The 10792-nt window shown below is 47.7% G+C and overlaps 1 long non-coding RNA gene across 1 annotated transcript; it reads left to right on the top strand.

The window, feature by feature from the left end:
- Nucleotides 1–233: 233 nt before the first annotated feature.
- On the top strand, nucleotides 234–3978 carry LOC146856892 (uncharacterized). Its single transcript, XR_014979824.1, has 2 exons — nucleotides 234–351; nucleotides 1574–3978. It is a non-coding gene; the product is annotated as an uncharacterized LOC146856892 (long non-coding RNA).
- Nucleotides 3979–10792: the final 6814 nt, after the last annotated feature.

Here is a 10792-nt window from a genome sequence, read left to right as displayed (position 1 = left end):
GGAGTTACCAGGTACATGCCACATTTTCACTGATTCTTGGTCCACTGCTAATGGACTAGCGGTGTGGTTGCCTACATGGCACTCGCACAATTGGGAATTGCACTCCAAGGAATTGTGGGGTAAAGAATTGTGGCAAGACATTTGGGAACTGCTTCCGCACAGTACTGTAACAATCTTTCACGTGGATGCTCATACTCCAATAGATTCCCTTGACAAATTTTTCCATAACATTGCAGATGAACAATCTAAAATTTCTGAGGCAGTGGTTGACATGCAAGGTTCTGATTTGGCGGGATTGGCGAAATGGGCCCATCAGAAGGCAGGACATTTTGGAGAGAAAGCCACTAACAGGTGGGCTGCTGATAGAGGAATTCATATTCCCTTTTCTTTAATTAAAGATGCCATTCTACATTGTCCCATTTGCCAACACTCTAGAAAGAAAGAGGTGCCTCAAATTGTTCGAGGTCACTTATATCGAGGTAAATTGCCCGCCCAAATTTGGCAGATTGATTATATTGGTCCGCTCCCTATGAGCAGGAATTGTCAATACATTTGTACAGTAGTTGATACTTATAGTGGCCTTTTGGTCGCTTTTCCTTGCAAGAATGCTACCCAAGTAAATACCATTTAAACCCTGGAGCTGATTATTTTATATTATGGTGTCCCTTTCCAAATTCAATCAGACAATGCATCCCACTTTCGTGGAAGATTGGTGCAGGAATTCTGTATGGAAAACAATATCGACTGGGTTTTTCACGTTCCCTATTACCCACAAGCTTCGGGACTGATTGAGAGAATGAATGGCTTGTTGAAAGAACAGTTGCGCAAGTTGACTGATGACCGTTACAGCCAGTGGCGAGATGTCCTACTTCAAGCTTTATTAATTCTGAATAACCGTCCTTTGTTGCATGCTGAATCTCCTTTGATGCGTTTGTTTCCTCCACGTGTTGATGCGAAACCTAATTCTGTTGCTACTACTGTCACATATTGGGAAATTACCCCCGGTGCTTTGGCTCCTTGTAGAGCAACCCCAGGTTCCGCAGGCCTCGACCTGCATGCTTTAAATGATGTACCCTTCCCAGGAAAAGATCGAATAATTGTTGAAACTGGCATAGGTGTCTCTATACCTGCCGGTAGTTTTGGATTAATTGCCCCTAGATCTGGCCTGGCCCTAAAAGGTGTTCAAGTCCTTGGTGGTGTGATTGACAGTGATTATCAGGGAGAGATCAAGATTCTCTTGCTTAACAGCAGTGAGATGGATTTGTTTATCAAAAAGTCTGACCGTGTTGCTCAGCTATTGATTATGCCTGTCTTCAGTGGTGAGATCAAAAAAGGCTCTGCCCCAACATTGCTAACTGTGCGTGGACAACACGGCTTCGGATCAACTGATCTTCCTGGAGCTAAAATATGGGTGCAATCGCCTAAAAATCCTCCTGAACAGGCTGATATTATTGCGACCGGTCATGACAACACCGTTTTGGTGATGAAGCCAGGGAAAGATGGCTGGGAAACTGTCCCGGCTGATAAATGTTATTTACGAGAATAATTAAGGCCTGTGTTTGTATTCTTTCAGATCATTCTTTGGACTGCTGCTGCAGGATGTGTCGTCGTTGGACTCCTTTTGGCTTGCTACGCCGGGAGAGGAGAGCATCTACCGACGCCGAGTGATGGGATAACAAGAGCCGCGCGATCCGCGTGGCAGAAGTCCTCCAATTTTTGGATTACACTCGCGAAGCGAGTGACGAACTCTCCGCATTTTTGCCTCACCCCCATGAAGTCTGTTACTGACATTTTGTCGACATGTTTGGTCGCTGTCCCTGCATCTACTGAAACGCTTCATCATGTATTTAATGTGTCCAAGGCCCGACCTAATGTCATTTTGGGCGACTTTTTGGCCCATGAATTTTGTCCCTCATGTACTCTTCTTCCAGACCAGGATGTCCTTATTAATTCCAGAATTACTACTTTTAACATTGCCCCTGGTGACCTTTGCTTTATGATGACCTGCAATCCTAAGGCCATCTCTGAATGCCTGCGGTTGAAACTTCAAGCCGCTACTACTTTTTCATTTCATCAACGTTTGCTCTGTACACAAAGACTTCCTACTTCATGTTTTTCAGTGAAAAACAATATGACTTGCAAAAGTTTAGTTGTTGCCACTAGCCATTATCGTTCAATGTTATTACCGGCTGGATGGCTCTTTTCATGCGGGAATTCCTCTTGGCCCTATATTCCTGCGAATATTTCTGGTGGCCCGTGTGCCATCACTAGATTAAGTTTGTTGATGTTCTCTTCACATCCTCCTTCAAATTCCCGTATTATTCGTGACTCGATGTCCCTACATGAAGATTGTGATTCCTCTGTTCATCTTTTTTCCAGTTCAGAATATCTTGGTTTAGCTTTTTCTATTATTGGTGTTCCTGCATTGGCCGTTTATAATGCTAAAACAATAGGCAAGATGGCCTGCTGGATGGTCAAGTCGATCAACCAAACTTCTACTGTTTTGTCAGACTTATTGTTAGATTCCCAAGGTGAACGTAGAGCTATTTTGCAAAATCGTGCAGCCATTGATTATTTGCTGCTAAAACACGGGCATGACTGCTCTGACTTTGAAGGTCTATGCTGTTTTAATTTGTCTGACCATTCTAAAGATATCCAGTCCCATATTAATAAACTCCACGACTTGACTGCAGAAATTAAGGAACACATAGATCAGGGTTTCTTTGACTGGCTTTTTAACTGGCTCCCTGACATGCATTTTTTACGACAAATTTTGGGAGGGATCATTATTTTTGTCTGCATCCTTGTAGCGATTTGCTGCTTTATTCAGTGTGTCCCCTCCCTGATGCAATTTTTTAGACTTACGAAAAATCGTAGATCAGTTAGTTTTGTTTCATATTATTCATCTACTGACGTTAGCTCCATTTAGTTATTGGTTAATAGACTGGAGTCAAGGGGTGTAATGTAATGACCGTCCTTTTGCCAGCCCTCTGGAGAAGGAGAATGATAGAGAGTGACTCCAGCCTATCACCCCATAGCATAGGGACTAGACCGATAAACAGGGACAGATATAAGGGCATTTTCGTGCCATTTCCCTTAGGGTAAGGCTTATGAATTTAAGTGAGGAGTTAGATATATAAGTATTAGTCATGATTTACTCATTTGCTAACATGCCGATCTGTTTCTCATGGAGCTATGTATATTATGGGCTCCGTAGGCCTTAAGCGAGACAGACTCCATTTTGCTTTCTGCCTGGTAGCTCGAGAAGGCTTTCTAGGTTAAGAGTGATGTTTTAGTTTCAAGCTGTTGTTCACTTGGAGAGAACCGGTTCAGACTGACCCTTATCGAAGGAATGTATTTTTCTCCACTCCGAAGACACAACTTCAGGCTGGCCAGCTGGGAAAGTGTCCTTGGTACGGGGAGGTACAAGAATTTGGTGGGCGGCAGGTTACTGGCCGTAATTTTCCATGAAGGAACAGGCTTGTTATATTAGCAAAGGTGTTAGTCTTTCAGTGAGTTAGTCCGTAGGCGGCATCTAGCCGTTAGCATCTCTGCCATTATTCATTTTCATGGTGGACAAGTCGCCATCTTTGAAGTCGGAGAAAGATTTAAGACCGAAACTCTCTGAAGATAGACTGAACGAGAAGTGGCGCGGAGCGCACTAACCCAGAGAGAGAGACGGTAGCTAATTAACAGCAGGGTTCCGAGGTCCTGAGGGAGAGCAGACGAGTTTGAGCCTATCAGTGCAGACGTGTACTTGTGACGGCTGAGGGTGACTGCAAGGCGAGCCAGGACCCAGAGACGAGACAGGAGCCTAGATGACTGCCGAGTCCCGATTTCCCATTAACCAGGTGAAGTCCGACCGATTCTTATAGTGCGTGCACCCTAACCTTTCTCTTTTATTTCTTGTGCAAATGTAATGCTGCATAGTAATGTGATTTATGTTTATGGTTAATAAATGTCCCAATTCATATAGAATTATCGTGTACCTGGTTCTTGTGTTCAATCTTGGTAAATGATGCTCCTAGTTGAGCACTGTTTAGACGAACGGATGAGAAATCCCGATCAGACAAATAGTTATCAAATAAAGAGGGAGTGAGTGGACCTTTGATGTCATAAGCACAGAGTACACTATACAATCTGAATCCATATCCAAAGTTATTATTTTAGTTTTATTCTAAGTAGATTGCTGAGATATCATCCTAATCATGTTTCATAGGAATGTGGTCGTCGTTGATATGCGGCGTTAATGAGAGCGCTGGGGAGGATTACCAGCGTGTAGGACTGCCGGATTGCGGTCCGTGTATAAGTGAGAGCGGCGGGAGGGATACCGCCGTGTAGGTTTCGCAGGATCGCGAACAATTTGGGAGAAGAGAGCACTGGGTTCTGCAGGCCCGTGTGTAGATACGCCGGATTGCGTGTCAGATCTGCCCTAGGGTAGAACGGTCTGGGTCAGGGTGACCGCGAGGCCAACTGATGTGAATAAGATATTGTAGAAAGTCCATATATGTATATTGTCATTCCCCATTCTTAGGTGCGACCTGTATATTCATCTTTATATCTACCCATTGTAAATATGATCTAAGAAGGGAAGGTGAGTACGTTTTGGCTGGGTCACAGGGGCCCCTGGGGGCTGATCCCACCTAAACAGAAAATCCAGCCATTACAGCAGTCCGTGCTTCCATGGAACACTACTTCTTGGAAAATGAGGGTTCGGTGAACTCACACCAAACATTATGGGAAGCCTTTAAGACAGTGGTGAGGGGCCAAGCCCTCTTGCAGATAGCGGGGGTTAAAAAAGAAAAGGTCAAGGAGGAAGAGGCGCTAGAGCACGATATCCTCCGTCTAGAAAAGGAGATGGCAAGACATCCCCACCCAGAAACCCTACATAACTTACAACTGAAACAAGACAACTATAAGGCCCATGTGACGGACAGGGCCAAGGAACTCGGGAGGGAGACACTGGGTAGAATCTACGACCAAGGGGATAAGGCGGGGAAGTTAATTACATGGCTGGACAAGCAAAAGCTAGCAAGTAGATTGGTGCCGGAACTATTAGACAAAGGCGGGCACATAATCACAGACCCTAAAGACATCGCGAACACATTTTCCCAACATTTCCAGCAGGTCTTTGCTTCCCAAAACCCCTACACGACACAAGAGTCTACCGACCTTCTCAGGGATATAACACTGCCCAAGCTCTCAGACTTGGAATTCGCGTACCTGGAGGGGGCCCTCACGCCAGACGAGGTGGCCCTAGCTATCAGGGGACTCAGCTCGGGAAAGGCGTCGGGACCCAATGGCCTACCGATAGAACTATATAAACTAGGGACCGATATCCTCGCTCCCCACATATGCAATATGTTCAAGGAGAGTCGGGAGATCGGTGAACTACCCCGGGATCAAATAATTGCGACTTTGGTGGTGATTCACAAAGAGGGCAAAAGTCGAACTGAGTGCGCCTCATACAGACCGATCTCCCTACTGAACGCCAAACCCAAAATCCTGGCCAAAGTACTTGCAAATAGGCTAATCAAGGTCATTAATAACCTCGTACACCCGGATCAATCCGGCTTTATGCCTCAGCGGAATACAGCGCTAAACCTGCGTAGACTACACAGAGTGATAGGGAGGACACACACAATACAGGAAGAAGCGGTCTTGGTGTCCCTAGACGCTTCCATGGCATTTGACAGGCTGGAATGGCAATACCTATTTGCAGTCCTTGAAAAAATGGGTTTCGGGCCCCAATTCATCCGATGGGTGCGCCTCCTCTACTCGAAGCCGCTAGCCCAGATAGTAGTCAATAACAAAAAGTCAGAAGTCTTTGAGCTGGGCAGGGGTACGAGGCAGGGCTGTCCGCTCTCCCCTCTCCTGTTCGCCGTGGCCCTGGAACCTCTGGCATCATGGATAAGGAGGGATCCAATGATCCGTGGTCTTAAGTGGGCTGAGTCATGGGAGGACCGCATGTCAATATATACGGGGACGACATTCTGCTGTTCCTAGCCTCTCCAAAGGCCTCGCTAACAGCGGTGTTGGATATCTTCGCCATCTTTGGTAGATACTCGGGATACACCATAAATTGGCTCAAATCAGTGTTGTATGTCCTTCGGGGCCCCCTCGGAGCCCTCCCTGTGGGCTGCCCAATACAGGTCACCACACAGGGCTTCAAATACCTCGGCATCTATATAACCATAAACCCGGCTGACAGGTTCGCCCGTAATCTGTTACCCACTTTGCAGAGACTGAAAAGAGATTCCGAGCGCTGGATGGGTCTCCCGCTCTTGTTACTGGGCAGGGCCTTCTTGTTTAAGATGATGTCCCTGCCCAGGTTCCTCTACGTCCTGCAAAACTCGTTGGACCCAGTCCCCGCTAGCTACTTCAGAGAGATTGAAACCCTACAATGCCACCTTCTATGGAACGGGAAGCCGCGTATTGCCTTGCCCAAGCTGAACCTCTCCTGGTATGACGGGGGGATAGCCCTCCCGGACCTCAAAAAATACTACTGGGCAACACACTTGGCAGCCATCAACCACGGTATCTATAGAGAAGCCGGGGATCCGGGATACGCAATGGATCGGTGGCTACTGCCAGGTGGGAACTATGACCGAGCACTTTACTCAACCGCTGGGGACCGCCACTTAACCGGGCCAACCAAACTATCAGTACAGGTCTGGAGGGCGGCCACCAGGAGTGCGGGATGGGATCGCAAGATTACCCGGGCGATGCCAATATGGGTCTCAGAACAACTCGGACATCTTTGGTCCACTAAGGGCTTTGACAAATGGGATCTCATAGGCATCTCAAAAGTGGGCGACCTTTGGGTGAAGGGAGAGGTGAAGTCATTTCCCACCTTACAGGAAGAGTACGAGCTCGCCTCTACAGAACGCTTTCGATACCTACAGGTCCGCCATGCCTTATACTCCTGTCTCCCAAAGGGGGAGACACCCCCTGAAGCTAATCCCCTCGAAGACAGAGTCCTGGATGGATATCTTCCAACTAAGGCCATCTCGCTCACATATAAAAAATTAGTTAACAATTCTGTTGACCCCCTCATGAAGCTGCAAGAGAAGTGGGAAGGGGATGGTATAATCCTAGACGAGGAAGATTGGGTGGCAGCCGTGTCTTCACCGCGGGAGGTGGCCATGGCAGCGAAATTGAGACTGGTGCAACTTAAAATTTTGCACCGGGTCTATATCACAGGTCCCGGGATGGTACGAATGGGCAGAGCGACAGATGGAGGGTGTAGAAGGGGCTGTGGACACGTAGGCACCTTCCTACACATACTATGGGAGTGCCCCTTGGTCCAGAGGTACTGGAAGAGAATACACGATGTTATGGGAGAGGTGCTACATCAGGCTCTCCCGCTGGAAGCTAAGAGATGTCTATTGAATGTATGGGAACCCACTGACCTGCACAACACTCAGATGGCCTCGGTTACACTGGGGCTAATGATAGCAAAACGTAACATAGCCCAGAAATAGGGGGCGACACAGACTCCAGCGGTAAGTGCCTGGAAGAAAGACATGGACTGGTGCATGTTTCGGGAAAAGTACGTTTATGTGGCCAGGGGATGCCCTAAGAAATGGATCCGCATGTGGAATGAATGGAATGAATATAGAGGGACTATATGCAGCCCACCACTTCTACCAACTCAATTGGAACCAACATTGTAACTGCGTTAATCACTCGTAACCAATTGTTCATGCATTGTACTGATAAGTGTATCATGTTTAACCAAGACGCCTGACTGTATCGTCTTCTCGCCTTGTAACCTTGATTCCTACCTTTAATAAAAAGAATTATTAAAAAAAACGCCATTTTGTTCCATCGCACCGTACCGTTGCATCGCATCAAGGCGCTATCTTGTCGCATCGTAACCGAAACGTAGTAAGAAACATATGCTTCCCCTCCTCTCTGGTAAGGAACAGACGCATCGCCACCCCTGCGCTGCAGTAAGGAACAGGTGCGCCGCCTCCCCCGAAGCAAGGAGCTGATGCATCGCCTTCCCTGCGACCCTTTTTGTTTGTTGTGCGTGACGCATCCAAGGTACTTTGAGAGTAAAGTGTCTACACTGAACTAAGCTATTTTTACCATTTTAAAGTCATATTCTGATTACTGTATTGTGGATTTTTGTCGTTTGGTCTTGTGTTAAGTCTAGATAAAGATTACTTATTTTTCTAAACTGGTGTGGTGTCCATTTGAAGTGTTTTCACTGTATTACTGTATGTGTTCACTAATGCTTTGCACACTGCCTCTGAGATGAGCCTGTCTGCTCGTGCCAAGTTACCAAGGGGGTGAGCAAGGTTTATATTAGGAGTGTATCCCCCTTTCCCATTTCTAACATTCGTGATAAGCGTGAGGATTTGGACTTGCATTTGTGACTCATACACAGTGATTGGCATACACCACTAGTGAGTGCAGACCATAACGCGACCACATACATTTTGGTAGAATTTTTTCCTTGGGAATTCTATTTTTGCTAAGAACTGCCAATCCGTGTTACCATGAGCAAAACAGCATCCAACGCATCTATGGATCTACAATTTGAAGAAGAGAGGGTGGATACCTACACTGTGCCACAGCTGAAAACCATCTGTAAAGAATTTAAAATCTCTGTGAAAGGCCTCACCAAGAAGGAGGATTTCCAAAAGGCGCTGAGGGCCTGGTTGGAAGCTAGAAAGGCTACTGAGCATCCTGAAGAGTCTAGGGAGGAGGCAGAGAATACAGATGGGCAGCTAGATGGGCCATTGGGCCTGACCAGGGAGAAAGCACCTTCCAGGGCAGGCAGCAGTGTTTCTTCAAAGGGCTTGTCCCCAGGAAAGCTGGAGAACAGGGAGAGGGATAGGATGCATAAGATAGAGCTAGCCAAGCTCAAACTGGGTGCTCAGATGGAATTAGAAAGTAGGAAGCTAGCCTTGGAAGAAAAGAGAATACATTTAGAGTATGAGAGAATGTTGAGGGAATTGGAGCTGAAAGCCAAGAGCTTAGAAATTACTCCCTCTGGTGGCAGCACACCATCCATGCCTGTAGAAGCAAGAGTATTTATCCCCAAAGATGTAATTGAGGAGTTTCACAAGCATGAAGATATTGGGCAATGGTTTAAGGCCTATGAAGTGGCCATATCCTCCCACCGGGTCCATGAGAAGCATTGGGAAGCAGGGTTGTGGGGGCGGTTTCTCAGTGATGGGCGGGACACCTTGTTAGACTTGCCCTCTGAGGACCAGAATTCCTATGTCCACATGAAGAAAGTCTTAATGACCAGGTATGGGTTGACCCCAGAGCTTTATAGACAAAGGTTTAGAAATTCTAAGAAGCTGGAGTCAAGTACTTGGGTGCAATGTGTGTCTTTTTTTTGCAGAGCTTTGGATGGTTGGGTGAAGGGTAGCAAAGTGAATGATTTTGAAGCGCTCTATAATTTGATTGCATGGGAGCACTTGTCCAGTAATTGTTTTCCAGAGCTACGCCAGCACCTGATTGATAGTAAGCTGACTAATCCTGGGAAGCTTGCTGAGGAGGCAGACCGCTGGGTTAGTACCTGGGTTCACAAGGGACATGTGGGAGACTTCGCCAAAGGTGGGCAGGGTCCCCAGCAGAAGAGTGGGGGGACAAGGGTAAACAGAGGGAGTTCCAAAAAGGGCCCCAAAGTAATCCCCAAGGGAACCAGCCTACCCGTGAGAAGAAGCCAAGCGCCCTGACTGTTAAGCCTTTTCAGAAGGGGCCAAGGAAATGTTATAATTGTGGGCAGGTGGGCCACTGCCACTGGGATCCTAAGTGTCCCATGAAAGCGAATGCAGCACCAACTGGTGCACCGCCCCGGCAGATGGCTAGTGTAGCCCTGGGGGAGGACTTGGGTGCCCAAGGTGGGTGGGGTCTCGCAGAGATGTCCCTAGTCTCTTTAGGAAACTGTGAGGTGGTCCCTAGGACCTAGCTGTCTGATAACACAAATAAATACAGGCAGCGGGTGACCATCAATGGCAATAGGGTGGAGGCTCTGAGAGACACCGGAGCCAGTGTGACAGCTGTCAGTTGTCGGCTGGTGTCTGAAGAACAGGTGATCCCCAATGCATTTTACCCTGTAGTTGCCGCTTACAACTCAGAGAGCCACTGCAAGGTGGCCAAGGTTCCCTTTGAGTGGGGGGAGGGGGTCTCAGGTACCTTTCAAGTAGCTGTGAGGCCAGCCATACCTGTTGACTGTCTGCTAGGCTATGATTTGGAAAGCTCTTCTTGGGCTAAGGTGGAGAGAAGGTCTCATTTGGAGATGTCGGGTCTGCCTGAGTTGGCGTGTGTGACCACTTGGTCAATGGCAGCCAGTAAGGGTATTCAAGAGGACCTGTAGCCTGAGATAGTGGCCCAGGTGCCTGCCTTAAAGAGAAGAGGCAGGAGGCGTGGGAAACCGCCCCCGAAGTTCCCACGGTCCAGAAGGAGGCAGACCTTAGGGGGATGCCCTGGAACCTACAGGGGAGCAAGTAGCTGAACTGGGGGACCTGCCTGAGCTGACCCATTGGCAGCAGGAAGGAGGACCCTCCAGGGAAAAGAGTTCTGAGAGGAGCAGAGGAAGTGCCCTTCTCTTATGGTTTTGCAGCAACAGGTCACAAACCAGGCAGCAGGTGATCAGTCTGGATCACATTGGATCTACTGGGAGTATGGTCTCCTGTATAGCGAGCCTAAGGTTGCTGAGCCTGGGTCAGCCAGTGTGCTGGTGGTACCCCAGCGCTTCAGAGCCTTCCTACTGGGTCTGACTCATGATGTGCCTTCAGCAGGACATTTGGGGCAAGACAAGACCTTTGAA

The sequence above is a fragment of the Triturus cristatus genome, chromosome 3_2 (assembly GCF_964204655.1).
Source record: "Triturus cristatus chromosome 3_2, aTriCri1.1, whole genome shotgun sequence".
Classification (NCBI taxonomy): domain Eukaryota; kingdom Metazoa; phylum Chordata; class Amphibia; order Caudata; family Salamandridae; genus Triturus; species Triturus cristatus.
Note: the sequence above shows the minus strand (reverse complement) of the source record. Positions and strands in the feature narration are given on the sequence as shown.